The sequence below is a fragment of the Callorhinus ursinus genome, unplaced genomic scaffold (genome assembly GCF_003265705.2).
Source record: "Callorhinus ursinus isolate GAN/ISIS: 27379988/994484 unplaced genomic scaffold, GSC_fseal_2.0 scaffold16, whole genome shotgun sequence".
Taxonomy (NCBI): Eukaryota; Metazoa; Chordata; class Mammalia; order Carnivora; family Otariidae; genus Callorhinus; species Callorhinus ursinus.
The window spans coordinates 26899712-26918304 of record NW_027397078.1 but is presented as its reverse complement, the minus strand read 5'-3'; the positions used below and the strand labels follow the sequence as shown (position 1 = coordinate 26918304).

The following is an 18593-nucleotide window of genomic DNA, read 5'->3' as shown; positions in this document are numbered from 1 at the left end:
ATCATCAAAGACAGATGGTAAAACTATGCAAATCTGTGCTCAGTATAATTTTTTGCATTTTTTTTCCTGGCCACTGTCCAGAATTATGTCCCCCTTCCCCCCGCCCGCAGCTCTTTTTCCTAAATATAGAGAAAGAAGGCTAATTGGAATTCATCTATGGCATAGCAATTTGCAGTAAAATATTAAAATTCATTTTTATGAGATTTTCAATTTTAGGGTTTGGCAATGATGAAAACCACCCAGATCCTAGGAAAGAAAGAATGTGATTGCTATCTAATTCTATGATCTTTCTAAGAGTAGAAAATGTATTTTTTTCCTTTGAAAAAAACTGTCCAAATTTGAAGAACTCAAAATTAACATGAAACTACTTCTTTCATAAGTGTTAGTATTATCAGCTTTCAAAAAATAAACTACTCTCCATCATTATGTACAAATTTACATCATTATGTAAATACCATCTATCTATCTCCTAAGCCTTTTACAACACGTTCATCTTTTATTCATCCCATGGTTGTGTACTGGGCAGTGTGTGCCATGTCCAAGATAGTTATTTCGGAGAGGGACATCTTAAGAATTTTGCTTTCTTGGCTTTCTATTAAGGTCTTGTAAAATTGTTGGACTTATGTAACTGCAAAGTGTCCTTTTCATTAATTTTCTAAGTATGTGTCTCTTAAGCTTATTCTAGCATCCCTCTTCTATTTAAAACTAGATAAACTGTTAGTTTTTGATTAAGCTCAACCCTTAGTGGGATTATGAAGAATATACCAAAATGTGCCCATTCCCTCTGGGAGATGATGCCCCCTTGCCCCATCATGTACATCAGGTACCTTTTTACCCTTCCCCTCCTCACCTGTTCTTACTAAGTTATCTTGTATGAACCACTTACAACTTAAATATAATAAAAGGAAAAAAAAGAACCTTTTTATTAGATGTAATTTGAAAGGTCTTGTCCACTGCCAAATATATTTTAAAAATCAACCCAAAGATAGGGGAGATATTTGGAGGCACTCAAAATCATCTATGATTAGTCAGACACATATGCAGAAAGTAGGTCTTGTTTTGTAACCCCTCTGTGAACACTGGAAACCTCTAAGGATGTTCACAAGACCAGTGCTGGCCTGACCACATTAGGATTATGGGAATGTTTACAAAAGCCAAATCTCTGGGATACACAAGTGGAGATTCTGATTCTGTAGGTCTGGGTAAAGAATCAAAGGATGGAGAAAGGGAAGAAGAAAGTGAACACATAATCGTGATAAACTCCAGGTCCAATTTTTAGTGATGATACATGGGTCAAGCTTATGAAATTTCCTCCTTCAAAGCCTACTCTGCAAGTTTGTCTGCTTCCATAAAAGGCTGTGCAGAATGTCAGAAGTCTCCTTACTATAAGGAGCATGGCTATTTGAGGGTGGAGGGTAGTAAGGATGAAAGAAGAGTGTGATAATCATCCTGCATCACAGAAAGCCAAGGACAGTGTTTCTGCCAGTCAGCTATCATTACAAGTCCAGTGGTTTCATATGTAAACCTAGAATTCATAAAATTAACATAACATTTAATTAAGACCCTGAGGATAGTTTTTAATCTTCATTCTCTCCCAAATAGACATTTGTTGAGGTTTCTCTGGAGCCTATCAGATGGACCAGTTATAGTGTTTTTGTTATACTATTTCCCAGATACTCTTGGAAAATGGAGCAATAATTAGAGGATTGTAAAAAGCTTTTCAACAGGGATCAAGGAAACTTTACCATAAGAGAGCTGAAGCTTCAGGCCTAGTCGTCTTTATAGTCCCTTTCTGCTCTTGAGCTCATTCCAGCCCTGCCTCACAGTCCCAACCAGATGTATACAAAGACATCCAACTAGAACCTTATAATTAGAGACATGGCGTGATCTGAGGCCCATTTGTGTGTGTGAAGCACATTCTATCTTGCCTCTGACCCCACAGAGAATGTTCCCCAATACTGATGATTTAAATCCCTTCATACTCACAAATGTACTCTGTGGGTAAGCTTCCTCCTCCTCTTGGCCCGCCTCTTCCCTTAGTGTTTTCCATTAGGCGTTTCTCTTTTTCTCTTCGCCCACTTGTGACTCTGTGTCTTATTTTTTTGTGACATTCTCGCAGCCTAATGCTGTCTCCTTTCTCTTCATAGACCTCTCATCTCCCACCCCCACAAACATATCTCACATCTTCATATAACTCATTTTTTTCCCTCTGCCTTCCAGAGTTTCCAAAAGAATTCACTCTCACAGCGGGGTGTCTGGCTGTTCTCTAATCTGTTTTCCCTGTGAACATCTAATACGGGAGCCTGTTGTAACAATTTTGTTCTGTGTAATTTAGTGATAGTATATTTTCTTAGGAAAAAAAGGCTCAAAACTCCATTATTCTACTTGTTTCCTTTCTTTTTCTCCACTTCTTTCATTAAATCAAAATACATTTTAAAGCTTCTTTTCATTTTCTAATATTACAAACAAAGGCAAAAAAAATGCAGTTTCCTTCCCCCAAAAAGAATACAGAGCTGATAGCATGAGAGATTCGGTCCAATTTAAGTTCTACTGAAAATACAGTGTAGGCTTGTGGTGTTCTATAAATAATAGCCACATTTCCCAAAGCTGTCCGTGGTTTATACAGAGGACCCCAATTAAACTCAAAATAGCTGAAAAAATAAACCTGTCAAAGAAAATGCATTTATAGTGTACCAGGCAGGTTAGACTATGGAAGAAGTCAAATTCTAATTTCCTTAAAGTCACTGAGCTTCCATGTTTTGGTGAGATCAAGTCCTAAATAATAAATCCATTTGATTTTACACACTCTTATAAACAAACTTTTTTACTTTACAGGTGCTTGGTAGTAATTTTTTAATGAGATCACACAATTAGAACAATAAATTTGAATAAAATCTCATTTCCCAAACCCTGAAAGTACAAATCCACCCTTTCTATCAGTTCTTATTTGATAATTAATACATCAGCCTCCATGCCCTATGTAAACCTTTGTCTCTAGGTTTCAAAATATTATATTAGGACCCAGGTCAAAAACAGTGTGCTAAATTTCCAACCCCCAATTCCCTGGTATGTCTAGGTTAGAGTGTGAAGAAGAGTGTGGGAGAGGACAGTGATGAACACACAATGACTTTTGACTTTCATGAGCAGGTTTATATTCTGATTTGCCAGGAGTAGGTGGGCACAAATAATGGAGAGGAAATGGGGTAGCAGTGACTGGCTGAACCTCTCAATGAAATCCAGCTAAGGCCAGCATTAGCCTTAGTAGGCTGGGGTGTTCCTATTTAAGGAAATGTCCTGATTTGACATATTGATTCCCAAATGAGTAACCAGTCTTTTTATAAAACTACCCTTTTCTCTAGTTCTGACATAAGGAGTTAAATTCCTTTGCCTCTCAGGAAAAACGGAATAAGAAACTTCTGTCTTTCAATTAACAGGACAAGTTCTCTTAATGATGTTCTATACAACAGAGTACTTGAATCATTCTTACATTTCTGAGTCCTAGCAAATATTAGGCATTCACACAAGAACTTTCCCTTTCCTTTCCAACACAATCACCTCCTCCTCCATTTGCTTCCCTGGGTTTAACACCCAAGAATATTAGCAATAAAGAGCTGGAAGTACTAAAATTGAATAGTTTTGTTCCCTAGCATCACGCCATCCAAGCTACACCCTGTTTGCATGCCATCTTTTAAACCGAGACTATTCTTTCAGGAAAGGACACTGGACAACATTTGAAATCTGATCTTGCATTTGTTTTAAGAGCAGATTTTCCAAAATGACCTCAGAGATGGGGTGGGTTGCCAATCCTTCCTACCCATTAGTATTTGTGTTCAGTGTCCTGAAAAAAAATTACCCATTTGGCCAATTAGTTCACACTCATTTAGACACATATCAGACAGGGAGAAAGATGTCTTCTAATCCACTAGAGTTGAAGAACCAAAATGCAGTAAAATGCAATAAATGCAATAAAATTCAAGTTGTGAATATTTTGGAACTTGCTGTGCAAATTATTTCTTAGTATTCATCACAGCAGCTTTCCCCAACATATTTAGTTGATGAATAACAGTCTGTGACACCTGGCCCTCTATGTTTATTTACATTATTTCATTAATTTGTTTCATCTAACTGTGCTTATCCCTTTCATTTTGGTTCTCTTTAGACTACTGAGCTTTTTTTTCTGCATTTTATCTAGCTTCCAGACAATCAGCATTAATTTTTCATCCAATCACCTTATTAGGTACTGAGATGATATCTCTGCCTTCAACTTCCTTTTGAAACACTTACTACTTTTCTCGTTGTTTAAAACTGTGAAAGATTCCTGATATGCACATTTAGCCTGAGGTAGATGAATGCAGTTGTGTAAAATAAAACAACAGGGTGTGACAGTTCTTAAAAAAAAAAGTCCTTTGAAATTAGCTCTCCTAGGAATCTATTAAACCCTCATTCATATCTTTGGAATATTTTATATAAAATATAGTACACTGCTGATATAATCCCTGGACTGTTTTATTTTCTAATGAACAAAAACTAAAACTAAAGGAGAGATTATCCTACAGAGGTGACATTTGAGAACATAAATAACATTTTAATTTCTGAGCATGACAAGTTGCCTGTATATGGGGTAAGTAGTTTTTAATTCATTCATTTATTCATAATGTTATTAAGCCCCAATCTGAGCCAGGTACTGTGCTAGGCACTGAGGTACACAGTTATTAAAGATAGCCCTTCACTCAAGCAGCAGCTATAGCTAATACACAGAGAGACAAGAAAACAATTATAATACCTCCTGTTGTTACAAGTTAAGAACAAGCTAAGGACCAGGTGCCAGTTTAGGGGTTGAGGAAAGGCCTCCTCAGGACTGAAGAAGAAGGAGTAAGGCAGGTAGGAAAGGAAGAATGATATTCTAGGCAATGGGAACAGTATTTGCAAAGGCATAGATGGTAAGGCATAAACTGTATGTATGGGAGTAGTTAAATTTTAGGAAGCCCTCCATCTTCCAGGATGCTTGAAATTGTAATTGGTGTGCTTCCCTCAGATTTCCCAAATAATTTACTTATAATATGGACCAGTGTTAGAATTATGTATAACAAAATAGTGTACCAAACAGGCTTTCTACTGTCTGCATATAAGGATCACTTTAAACTTTATACACCTGACTACTCTCAAGTGGTACTTGTTTGTAGATAAATTTGATGGGAATAGACAAGATGGTTATTTACCTGATAAACCAGGTTCTAATTATCATTACACGGGAGAAAAGATATTCTTTAGGAAAATTATTCAGATAAGACCATTGTCTTAGACCAGTGTTTCTCAAACTTGAATGTATAACAGAATTCCCTGGAGGCCTTGTTAAAATACAGATTGACCGGCCCCAACCCCAGAGTTTTGATTCATCAGGTCTGGGTAGGGACTGAAAATTTGCATTTCTAACAAGTTCCCAGGTGATGTTGATGCTGCTGGCCCAAGACTACACTTGGAGAAAGACGGGTTTACAGACTTCTTTGAAGACACTGCAGTCATAGGACTGAAAATATCAAATCACATGAACTATGGGTTAACCATAAATCAGAGTTAAAAGCTCCCAAAATAACGGATTGCACCCAAGATGTTTTCCAGCTGAAGTCTAGAGACTTTAAATCTCATTCACTCCCCAGGCCTCCACCTCCTTAGCTTTGTCCTCTGGGCTTCAGAAAGCAATGTGATTTAAATAATTTATTCCCATACTAAAAGCCTTGTTTCTGACAAGCGCACTCTGTCCTGCACTCTGGTGCTTTCTGAAATATTGTTATGTAAGGAACAAATTACTCCCAAATTTAAGCAGATGTCAACAGCTATTACCCTTGTGAAAGTTGCTTGTGAAAGTGTGGAGAGAGATCTTTAATGTTTTCTCTTTCTGGTGAAGGAGAAATCAAGCAAAATAAATGTCAGTCTGAGGGTCCAGATACTTGCAGTTGAATTTAAATAATGAAATAAAATGTCAATATTTTCAGAGAACATCTGTGTTAAAAAAAAAAAAAAGCTTTCTTTGCTTCCCAAGATATATATGGCATTTTGGTTAAATGAGCTTTTGTTAATATATCCACTGAGTACCTTCACAGAAACCTTCAAGCAAACCAAGGTTCAGAGTAGCCCTGGGTTTTTTTTAAATGACAAAATGGCTGGGGTTAAACAAAACATAGGCAGTGAAGCTTCATTTTCACCTAGAAGAGCCTGTTCCCCACTTGCCTTGTTATGAAATCTTGTTATGCTCCCCGGCTGAGGGAGCCTCTGGTACAATGACTCCACAGTTATTTTAAGTAGCCTTGTGGGAAGAATGGGGGATGGGATGGACACAAGGTTGATAAATTCACTTACCCACCTCTGGAGGAGAGGAACTCTGGGCAGGGCCCTGCCTTATTTACCAGGCAAAAGGTGTAATCAATTAGATTTGGCCTAGGGAAAGGAGGGAGGGGGGAGAAAAAGGAAAAAGTGAACACTAAATTGAAAGCATTTCCATTTGTCCATAATTTTTGAAGCAAAACCAAAGAATAAGCAATAGAATATTTTTAAAAACCATTTTTAATGAACATATCACCACTCATTCATCTCCTGTTTCAATGCTCTAGCGAAACTGAGCTGAAATATCTGCGTAGTTCTTATTATCTGTGTGCAGTTGGGGCTGTCAGAGGCATGATCAAGAGCACCCTGAGCCAAGCCAAGTTAAAAACAACAGATTTCACATTGGGCAACATTTTCTTTTTACCGAGAAAACACATACATACACTATCTGTGGATCTCTTGGTGAGGTGATTTCTCCCAGGAAACTTGCCCATGCCAGAACTTCCCTGTGTCTAGCCACTTGCAGAGGATTCCCCTCTTCCCTGCTGCTGCCCCCATACCAGGTCATGAGCCTTGAGCTTCTCTCTAAGCCCCTCCCACAACATCGGATTAGAGAGGGAAGAAACAAGTGAAATAGCCACTTTCTCAAATGTCAGGACCCTGACACAGGAATCATGTAATTTAAAAGTAGCCTCATAAATTTTAGACCCAAGCCATAATGCCTAAAGAATACTATGATAATGTAAATGTCATAATACTTAAAATGTCTCGGATAACAGAGAGGACATTTGTCAAATTTATAACATCAAAAATAAATGAAGCATATATGGATTAGTGTGAGTATCCATGCTACAGGGTTTGAGAGAATCTAACCCCAAATAATTATTTGTTTTTAATATACTGCAAATTATCCATAACTAATGGCTTTGTAGAATAAATTCTATGGCTATTATAACCACAATGATAAATATTGTATTTCATAAATTCTAAGGTACAATATTTTACACATCTTTATATCTAACAAATCAGGATGCATCTTACAGTGAACACTGTATCATGGTTTTATTGGCATTTTAAAAATTTAGTAGCACATAAAACAACAATGCAGCTTATATTCAATGGTGTCTTTGATTTGGTGATATGTGTAATTATCTATGATAGGGAAAAACTTTAGCATGAAGCATTTCAACTAACAAATCATATTCTGAGTGACTTACTATGTACAAGGCACTGGGTTTAGGTAATGAACAAGGCACTGGGTTTAGGTAATGAGAAGGCAAAATTACATAGAATGCACCCCTGATTTCAGATTTAACAATATAGTAAGGGAGGGTCATAAATAAACAACTAAGTAAGTGCAAAATTTAGTGCTATGGGAACACAGAGGAAGGGAAAAGGCATCCTAATTAAGGGATCAGAGAAGGCCCATGGAGGAGGTAATTTTTTTTTAAAGATTTTATTTATTCATTTGACAGAGACAGAAACACAGCGAGAGAGGGAACCCAAGCAGGGGGAGTGGGAGAGGGAGAAGCGCGCCTCCCGCGGAGCAGGGAGTCCGATGCGGAGCTCGATCCCAGGACCCTGGGATTGTGACCTGAGCCGAAGGCAGATGCTTAATGACTGAGCCACCCAGGTGCCCCGAGGAGGTGATTTTTGACATGAGTCTTGAAGGATGAGAAGGCTTCCATCATGTGCATTTGATGCAGGTGGATATAGATGTAGAAGATTGAAGAAGTAGGATCTAGCCTGGAGAAAAGGAGAAGCAAATCTGGACAATATGGAAATTGCTCAAGAAATATCAGAGAATTGTGATATCAGCTGAATAAGGAAACCAACTGGCAAGCCCAGTTTGGGCAGGGGTGGTGGTGAGGGTGGGGTAAAAGTCAGATTGTTTGAGGCATAGTAAGGTTGAGGTATTTATAGGACATTATAGTGGGCATTTGCCTTTTTTGAATGTCCATCCCACATTGAGGAAGTTCCCTGCTGTGTAAGTCTTTTTAGAAAGAAGAGCCCACTTCCCAATACAGAAGCAAAAAAAGCTAAATATTTGCTTTCTGACTCTCCTGCTGCTAGGGTACAATTGTGAGACCAGGCTTGGCCAAAAAAACATGACTGTCCTGGGATTTGAATCTGAAGTCAGTGATTCAAAAATGCAAGGCCAGGGGAGAATTCTTTTGGAGGTGATGGTAGTGGCAGGATCCAGTATCCATTAGAAATTACAGTATTCAATATTCAGCATTCAGTAGTACTGTTGTCACCACACTGGTTCTGCTGAATGATTTCAGCCAGAGTTCCAGCTATGAAACCTCCCTACAATCTTGCCAGTTTTCCAACCTGGTTTTCCAGCTTTCCCAGGAATGTTGAGAGACAGAAAATATATTTTTAATTGGTTGCTTTTCTACTTAAATCCATAAAACTTACTTTCTGTGGTTTGCAAAGCAAGAACCCTAGGCTACATACATCAGGAGATGTCTGACAAAGACTTGGAAAAGGAGCACAGAGCACAGGAGGGAAGTTGGCCTAGGGAACTAAAGAGAGGAATCATTTGACTAGGACTAAAATTTAAAGGTAAGGGAGAAAATACAGATAGAGACAGAGAAAAGAGGGAGGAAGGGAATGGTATGGTTTTGGGAGGAAGATGGAGCAAGAACACTTTGCATATGTGAGAGAATAGTCAGAGAGCCATAGAAAGCACCTGTCCTGAGGGCCTACTATGTACTAAATATATTTAATATTTACAAATTTTGAGTTAGGTATTGGTATCCTAACTTTGCAGATAAGGAAAATGGGATGCATGGGCATTAAATAACTTTCAGAAAGTCCCATAAATAATATGTGGTATAATCAGCATTCAAACTCAGATTTGTCAGATTCCAACATCACATTGCCTCCATGCCAGAACATTTAGGAAAGCACTTTGGTATGGAAACCAAAGATAAGGTGTTAGCACAAGAGTTCTCAACTATGGCCGCACACTGGAGAGATAAGGAAACTGCTAATGCCTGGGTCCCATCCCTAGAATTTTCCATGTAATTGGACTGAGGTGTGGCCTGGGGATCAGAAATTTTAAAAAGCTTCCCAAGTGATTCCAAAATGCAGCCAAAGTTGAGAACCACTGTCGTAGGTGCTATTTCATCAGAGAAGTGAAATTGCTTGAAGAGTGAGTGGGAAATTTGGCTACAGAAGTAGCAAGCAATGATGGTGGTATATTGCTAGAGAACAGTGCAGTGATCATGGGAGAAAAGTTTTGAAGGACATGAGTTTCAAGTGGATTGAAAAGTAAATTGCAAGTGCACACAGAGAAAGTGAGTGTAGATTATTCTTAAGTTATAACTATGGAGGTGAAGGAAGGCTGATAGATATGTGTAGCCCTTAGGAGACTTATAGGGGAATATGCTTTGGGAAGATAAAGAGCAATCAGAACATCCGTAGGCTGAGAAAAAGAGACCCTTGGGAAGTGTGAGAATTGCAGATAAAAGGGAGAGGGTTGAACTCCTGGACAAAATGGAGTCTGGTATTCAAGAAGAGAGAAAGGTTAAATTTTAGAAAGGAAAAGAACACTTTTTTCCTTTAATAAAGAAGGAAAAAATATTTTTGTGTCAGAGTGACTGAGATAGGCAGTGGGAAAGTAATAAGGGGAGCTTGAGGGAAGTTAAAGGGCAAGACTGGAAAATGAGTGTAAGGAATGGAATAAAGGAGTCAAAACAAAGGAAATGAAGTGTTCACCTAGAATGAGATAAAAGGAATTTGAAAAGTAATTAATCATTAGGATTCCATGACTTTTGCAAACATACTTGAGAGTTTTGAAAAGTTAAGAGAATGGATAAGAGAGTTTCCCCAGAGTTGGAGATTGCCCAGGCTGACTGGATGGTCAAGAGAACAAAGAACTTTGGGGTGCTGAGATCACATACAGATGTACATTTGAAATCTAAACAAGACTTTTTACTTTGACATAAAATTTAGTATATTACCATTTACATGAGCCTTCATTCCTTAATTGGCACATAAAATATGTGAAATCCATACTATCATGTTGATATCCAAAAGTATTCGATGACAGATAATGATGATTCAGAGGAAGAACAGTGGTTTCAAATCAAGAAATGATTAGAAGTGATTAGACTAGTGGCCAGAGGCCTAAATAATTAATCTGGTAATTCATCTTTCCTGTTTTCAGACAGGCCACATATCAGGCACTGGACAAAACATACAAATTTAGATATAGATAAAAATCAGCCCAATAAATACAGAATGCTAATTCTATCAATTATGCTTTTTCTAATTCAACAGGGAAAGGAAGGTTCTTCAGTGGGGCAGGGCCTCCACTCTGCCCACCTTGAGGTCCCTGGGTCCTGATTCAGTACTTTGGATACATCAGCTAAGCTTTGTTCCTGAGGAGGCCAATGACCCAAGATTTTTCTGAAGAAAATTATTGAATCTGTTGCTCGAGAAAGGGACATTACTGAGTGTCATGTTTGTTTGGGCCCCTTATATTTGGCATTACAAGTTTCACAGCCCACAATCTAGTAATATTTTGCCCTCTCCACCCCAACCTTGACATTTCTAACACTTTCTCCTACCCCAGAACCTCTGGAAGCTGTATTTATGTTCTTAGTATCTGTGGAGAAGGGGTGAATCCAGGTTTTGTGTAGCCCTGAAGCTTATATATTTAGGGGCCCTCTTTAAGAAAAAAGCTACAAAACTACAAATACAGAATTAGGCACATGACCTAAGAAAGAACCTATGCAACTGAGGGGCTCTGAACCTTAAGCTCTTTCAGTGTATCTGCCTTTGCAATAAGGACTATGGTACAACAGAAAGAATGTAACAGAAAGAAAAAGTATTATATTTGGAGTTAGATTTCAAGCCCCTGATCTATTACTTGCCGGCCTAGAACACCTCCATGGTCAGAGAAGCTAGGGGAAATGGAAGACCTGAGAAACCTAGGAGCATAGGGACTCGGGTATCTCCACAAGAACACCATCTGTAGGTTTGTTTGAGAATCTACTATGACAATTGATGTAAAGGGACTTAATAAACTGAAGAGTGCTAATAAAATATGAATTGTGATTTTATCACACTCTAAGAAGTCCGCTTCCAGAGAAGTCTCTCCTTATAGCTCCCTGGCCACTAGACAAGACCTCAGAGAAGATGATTGTGGAAAGTCGTGGGCATTGTCCTATCCCCATGGGTGGGCCATGATGAGAGTCAAAGTCACCATTCCTACTCTTTTTTTTCTTGATTTGCATACAGAATGATCTCTATACTAACCAAATTTTTATTAAAAGGAAGTGGAATAGTAAGATATAATTTTTCACCTATAAAATTAGCATATAGGTGGGAGTATTACAGCTTTCTTGGAAAGCAATTTGAGAAACTGTTAAGAACTTAAAAGATGAACATGGATACCTATTTTAAGGAAATAATTAGGCCAATGAATATTTTGACAGGGTTATTTATCATTATTGAATAATTGGAAACCTAACTGTACAATGTCCAATATTGGGTGAATGAATTAATAATAGTATACTAAATTAATTACAGTGTATTCAGATAATGGGCTAAGGTGCATTCATTAAAATAATGCTTCAAAATATTCCTTTAAATGAATATGTTTATAATATAATGTTATAAAAATTGTGCACAGAGTAAAATCTCAAGGTTGAAAGAAAATATGGTAAAAGGTTAACACTGGTTATCTGTAGGTATTGGTTTTTAAGTGTTTGTTACTTCCTTCCTTATTCTCTTATGTATTTTTCCAAACTTTCCACAATATATAGATATCACGATTATAGTCAGGAAAAAATTAATTTAAAACATGAAAAACTTGATCTGAAAATGGAGATACCTATTGCTCATAAGAAACTTGGTTTCAGATGGACTTCATTACCTCTATCAGTTAACAAGACCAAGACTTTGCTGGCAAGTGCCTGGCATCAGGTTTACTAGAATTTTAAAAAGGCCTCTGTCTGAGGGCAGTAGACAGGAACAGCTTAGTTCCCTAATATGGTAAAAGAACGGGCAAATGGAACCTGATTCTACCAGCCTGTCTGCCTTTGAAATTGTATGCTATTTGTGTAACTGCTCATGCTTGGTTGACAGATCAAGGGGCACCCTGCAGGTCCTCACATGGCAAGAATTTAGATGGTAATTTCAGGCCACAACAGATGGGAACTGGAAGCACAGAAGGTCACTCAAAATATTAGTTGTTTTCTCTCTGTAGAGCTATGAAGAGAGGGAAGAAGTTACAGACCTGTCATAAGATAGTGCATTTGATTCACTCCAGAATGCTCCTATCAATAGGCTCAAAGGGCATAACACCTACAAGGGCAGACTTTCAATTAAGGCACTCGCAAAAGACCATTGGGACCAAGGACAGAGAATGATAGCCTGGCTAAAAGTTAAATAAAAAACATTGAGTCGGGGTTTTCTATATAGATATATTATCAGAAGGCCCTACGAACACAAAATGTATATTGAAAAAGCATGCTATACTGTTGTTCAACTTAGCAATTCAGGGCCTTAAATGATTCAGGATGAAATTTAAGTGAAAGCCATTTAAAATATCGGGAGCATAATACTCAAAGTGGTTAAATTTGACACTGGAAATTTCTTTAGGTATGAATTTTTGAGGACTAAGATTGTGCCAGATTTTATAGGCAATAAGAAAGAGTATTTCAGTAGTGGAGTTAAAGTATGAAAAATGTTTTCCAGATCTTAATAAGATTATGGAGTCTATGAATAGGATACTTTTAAATGAGTAAAAAGGATGAAGCCATGAGATGTGAATTAAATTTAGAATACATGAAACCAATTGGGCTTTGAGGATCATGGCTCATATTTTTTCCCCCTGCCTTTGGCTGAATTTGATGAAGACCTTTGAAATTTTCATACCTCTATCATTCAAAAGGCCTCTCAAAACATGCTTCATTATAGAAGAGTGATACCATAATAGTCACATAATAAGATAAAGGAGAATAACAACTGACAAATAGAACTGAGAGAAAATAGAAGTCAAAATAAATCACTTAAGAGTTTGTAGATACTTCTTTTTAATTTAGGATAAATTTGAAAAAGTTATTAAAGAGAGATAGGCAAGGCGTTTATAAATAAGAATGTTTACTCCTATTTTTTAAACTTAATGTCTGATGTCTTCACATCTGCTATTTGATCTTCTAAATGGATGTTTCTTTTCTTTTTTTAACATTTTTAAAGATTTTATTTATTTATCACATAGAGAGAGAGCACAAGTAGGGAAAGTGGCAGGTATAGGAAGAAGCAGGCAGAGGAGAAGCAGGCTCCCACTGAACAGGGAGCTCAATGCAGGATCCTGAGATCATGACCTGAGCCGAAGGCAGACACTTAACCAACTGAGTCACCTAGGCTCCCCTAGATGAAGGTCTCTTTTTTTTTCTTGTTATGTTAATCACCATACATCATTAGTTTTTGATTTAGGGTTCCATGATTCATTGTTTGTGCATAATACCCAGTGCTCCACGCAGAATGTGCCCTCTTTAATACCCATCACCAGGCTAACGCATCCCCCCACACTCCTACCCTCTAGAACCCTCAGTTTGTTTTCAGAGTCCATCGTCTCTCATGGTTCGTCTCCCCCTCCGACTTACTCCCCTTCATTCTTCCCCTCCTGCTATCTTTTCTTTTTTCTTAACATATGTTGCATTATTTGTTTCAGAAGTACAGATCTGTGATTCAACAGTCTTGCACAATTCACAGCGCTCACCATAGCACATACCCTACCCAATGTCTATCACCCAACCACCCCATCCCTCCCACCCCCAACAACTCCAGCAACACTGTTTTCTGAGATTAAGAATTTCTCATATCAGTGAGGTCATATGATACATGTCTTTCTCTGATTGGCTTATTTCACTCAGCATAACACCCTCCAGTTCCATCCACGTCGTCGCAAATGGCAAGATCTCATTCCCTTTGATGGCTGCATAATATACACTTCTTCTTTATCCATTCATCTGTCGATGGACATCTTCGCTTTTTCCACATTTTGGCTATTGTGGACATTGCTACTATAAACATTGGGGTGCACGTACCCCTTCGGATCCCTACATTTGTATCTTTGGGGTAAATATCCAGTAGGGCAATTGCTGGATCGTATGGTAGCTCTATTTTCAACTGTTTGTGGAACCTCCATACTGTTTTCCTGACTGGTTGCACCAGCTTGCATTCCCACCAACATTATAGGAGGGTTCCCCTTTCTCTGCATCCCCACCAACATCTATCGTTTCCTGACTTATTAATTTTAGCCATTCTGACGGGTGTGAGGTGGTATCTCATAGAGGTTTTGATTTGGATTTCCCTGATGCCGAGCGATGTTGAGCACTTTTTCATGTGTCTGTTGGCCGTTTGGATGTCTTCTTTGGAAAAATGTCTGTTCATGTCTTCTGCCCATTTCTTGATTGGATTATTTGTTCTTTGGGTGTTGAGTTGGATAACTTCTTTATAAATTTTGGATACTAGCCTTTTATCTGATATGTCATTTGCAAATATTTTCTCCCATTCTGTCGGTTGTCTTTTGGTTTTGTGGACTGTTTCTTTTGCTGTGCAAAAGCTGTTTATCTTGGGCGCCTGGGTGGCTCAGTTGGTTAAGCGACTGCCTTCGGCTCAGGTCATGATCCTGGAGTCCCGGGATCGAGTCCCACATCGGGCTCCCTGCTCAGCGGGGAGTCTGCTTCTCCCTCTGACCCTCTTCCCTCTCATGCTCTCTATCTCTCATTCTCTCTCTCTCAAATAAATAAATAAAATCTTTAAAAAAAAAAAAGCTGTTTATCTTGATGAAATCCCAATACTTCATTTTTGCCCTGGCTTCCCTTGCCTTTGGCGATGTTTCTAGGAAGAAGTTGCTGCGGCTGAGGTCGAAGAGGTTGCAGCCTGTGTTCTCCTCTAGGATTTGGATGGACTCCTGTCTCACGTTTAGGTCTTTCAAACATTTGGAGTCTATTTTTGTGTGTGGTGTAAGGAAATGGTCCAGTTTCATTCTTCTGCATGTGGCTGTCCAATTTTCCCAACACCATTTGTTGAACAGACTGTCTTTTTTCCATTGGACATTCTTTCCTGCTTTGTCAAAGATGAGTTGACCATAGAGTTGAGGGTCCATTTCTGGGCTCTCTATTCTGTTCCATTGATCGATGTGTCTGTTTTTGTGCCAGTACCATACTGTCTTCATGATGACAGCTTTGTATTAGAGCTGGAAGTCCGGAATTGTGATGCCACCAGCTTTGCTTTTCTTTTTCAACATTCCTCTGGCTATTCGGGGTCGCTTCTAGTTCCATACGAATTTTAGGATTATTTGTTCCACTTCTTTGAAAAAAGTGGATGGTATTTTGATGGGGATTGCATTGAATGTGTAGATTGCTCTAGGGAGCATTGACATCTTCACAATGTTTGTCCTTCCAGTCCATGAGCATGGAACGTTTTTCCATTTCTTTGTGTCTTCCTCAATTTCTTTCATGAGTACTTTATAGTTTTCTGAGTACAGATCCTTTGCCTCTTTGGTGAAATTTATTCCTAGGTATCTTATGGTTTTGGGTGCAATTGTAAATGGGATCGACTCCTTGATTTGTCTCTCTTCTGTCTTGTTGTTGGTGTATAGGGATGCCACTGATTTCTGTGCATTGATTTTATATCCTGCCACTTTACTGAATTCCTGTATGAGTACTAGCAGTTTTGGGGTGGAGTCTTTTGGGTTTTCCACATACAGTATCATATCATCTGCAAAGAGTGAGAGTTTGACTTCCTCTTTGCCGATTTGGATGCCTTTGATTTCTTTTTGTTGTCTGATTGCTGGGGCTAGGACTTCTAACACTATGTTGAATAACACTGGTGATAGTGGACATCCCTGCCGTGTTCCTGACCTTAGGGGAAAAGCTCTCAGCTTTTCCCCATTGGGAATGATGTTCGCTGTAGATTTTTCATAGATGGCTTTTATGATATTGAGGTATGTACCCTCTATCCCTATACTCTGCAGAGTTTTGATCAAGAAAGGATGCTGTACTTTGCCAAAAGCTTTTTGGTTCCATCTATTGAGAGGATCATATGATTCTTGTTCTTTCTTTTGTTAATATATTGTATCACGTTGATTGATTTGCAGATGTTGAACCAACCTTGCAGCCCAGGGATAAATCCCACTTGGTCATGGTGAATAATTCTTTTAATATACTGTTGGATCCTATTGGCTAGTATTTTGGTGAGAATTCTTGCATCCATGTTCATCAAGGATATTGGTCTATAAATCTTCTTTTTGATGGGGTCTTTGTCTGGTTTTGGGATCAAGGTAATGGTGGCCTCATAAAATGAGTTTGGAAGTTTTCCTTCCATTTCTATTTTTTGGAACAGTTTCAGGAGAATACGTATTAATTCTTCTTTAAATGTCTGATAGAATTCCCCTCGGAAGCCATCTGGCCCTGGGCTTTTGTTTGTTGGGAGATTTTTGATGACTGCTTCCATTTCCTTAGTGGTTAGAGGTCTGTTCAGGTTTTCTATTTCTTCCTGGTTCAATTTTGGTAGTTGATACAACTCTAGGAATGCATCCATTTCTTCCAGGTTATCTAATTTGTTGGCATAGAGTTGCTCATAATATGTTCCTAGAATTGTTTGTATTTCTTTGGTGTTGGTTGTGATCTCTCCTCTTTCATTCATGATTTTGTTGATTTGGGTCATTTCTCTTTTCTTTTGGATAAGTCTGGCCAGGGGTTTATCAATCTTGTTAATTCTTTCAAAGAACCAGCTCCTAGTTTCGTTGATCTGTTCTACTGTTCTTTTGGTTTCTAGTTCATTGATTTCTACTCTGATCTTGATTATTTCTCTTCTCCTGCTGGGATTAGGCTTTATTTGCTCTTCTTTCTCCAGCTCCTTTAGGTGTAGGGTTAGGTTGTGTATTTGAGACCTTTCTTGTTTCTTGAGAAAGGCTTGTATTGCTATATACTTTCCTCTCAGGACTGCCTTTGCTGTATCCCAAAGATTTTGAACACTTGTGTTCTCATTTTCATTGGTTTCCATGAATTCTTTTAATTCTTCTTTAATTTCCTGATTGACCCATTCATCCTTTAGTAGGATGCTCTTTAGCCTCCATGTATTTGAGTTCTTTCCGACTTTCCTCTTGTGATTCAGTTCTAGTTTCAAAGCATTGTGGTCTGAAAATATGCAGGGAATAATCCCAATCTTTTGGTACCGGTTGAGACCTGATTTGTGACCTAGGATGTGATCTATTCTGGAGAATGTTCCATGGGCACTAGAGAAGAATGTGTATTCTGTTGCTTTGGGATGGAATGTTCTGAATGTGTCTGTGAAGTGCATTTGGTCCAGTGTTTCATTTAAAGTCTTTATTTCCTTGTTGATCTTTTGCTTAGATGATCTGTCCATTTCAGTCAGGGGGGTGTTAAAATCCCCCACTATTATTGTATTGCTGTCAATGTGTTTCTTCGCTTTTGTTATTAATTGCCTTATATAGTTGGCTGCTCCCATGTTAGGGGCATAGATATTTACAATTGTTAGATCTTCTTGTTGGATAGACACTTTAAGTAGGATATAGTGTCCTTCTTCATCTCTTATTACAGTCTTTGTTTTAAAATCTAATTTGTCTGATATAAGGATTGCCACCCCAGCTTTCTTTTGGTGTCCATTAGCATGGTAAATGGTTTTCCACCCCCTCACTTTCAATCTGGGGGTGTCTTTGGGTCTAAAATGAATCTCCTGCAGACAGCATATGGATGGGTCTTGTTTTTTAATCCAATCTGATAGCCTGTGTCTTTTGATTGGGGCATTTCGCCCATTTACATTCAGAGTAACTACTGAAAGGTATGAATTTAGTGCCATTGTATTGCCTGTAAGGTGACTGTTACTGTATATTGTCTCTGTTCCTTTCTGATCTTTGCTGCTTTTAGGCTCTCTCTTTGCCTAGAGGACCCCTTTCAATATTTCTTGGAGGGCTGGTTTTGTGTTTGCAAAGTCCTTTAGTTTTTGTTTGTCCTGGAAGCTTTTTATCTCTCCTTCTATTTTCAATGACAGCCTAGCTGGATATAGTATTCTTGGCTGCATATTTTTCTCGTTTAGTGCTCTGAAGATAGCATGCCAGTCCTTTCTGCCCTGCCAGGTCTCTGTGGATAGGTCTGTTGCCAATCTAATGTTTCTACCATTGTAGGTTACATATCTCTTGTCCCGAGCTGCTTTCAGGATTTTCTCTTTGTCTCTGAGACTCGGAAGTTTTAGTATTAGATGTCGGGGTGTTGACCTATTTT

General features: G+C 38.4%; 1 long non-coding RNA gene across 1 annotated transcript in view; it reads right to left on the bottom strand.

The window, feature by feature from the left end:
• Positions 1-18593, bottom strand: part of LOC141374323 (uncharacterized) — a 409949-nt gene that overhangs the window by 203194 nt on the left and 188162 nt on the right. Inside the window, exon 3 of the long non-coding RNA XR_012381100.1 lies at positions 6362-6435. This is a non-coding gene — a long non-coding RNA (uncharacterized lncRNA). The remainder of the gene's footprint in view (positions 1-6361; positions 6436-18593) is intronic.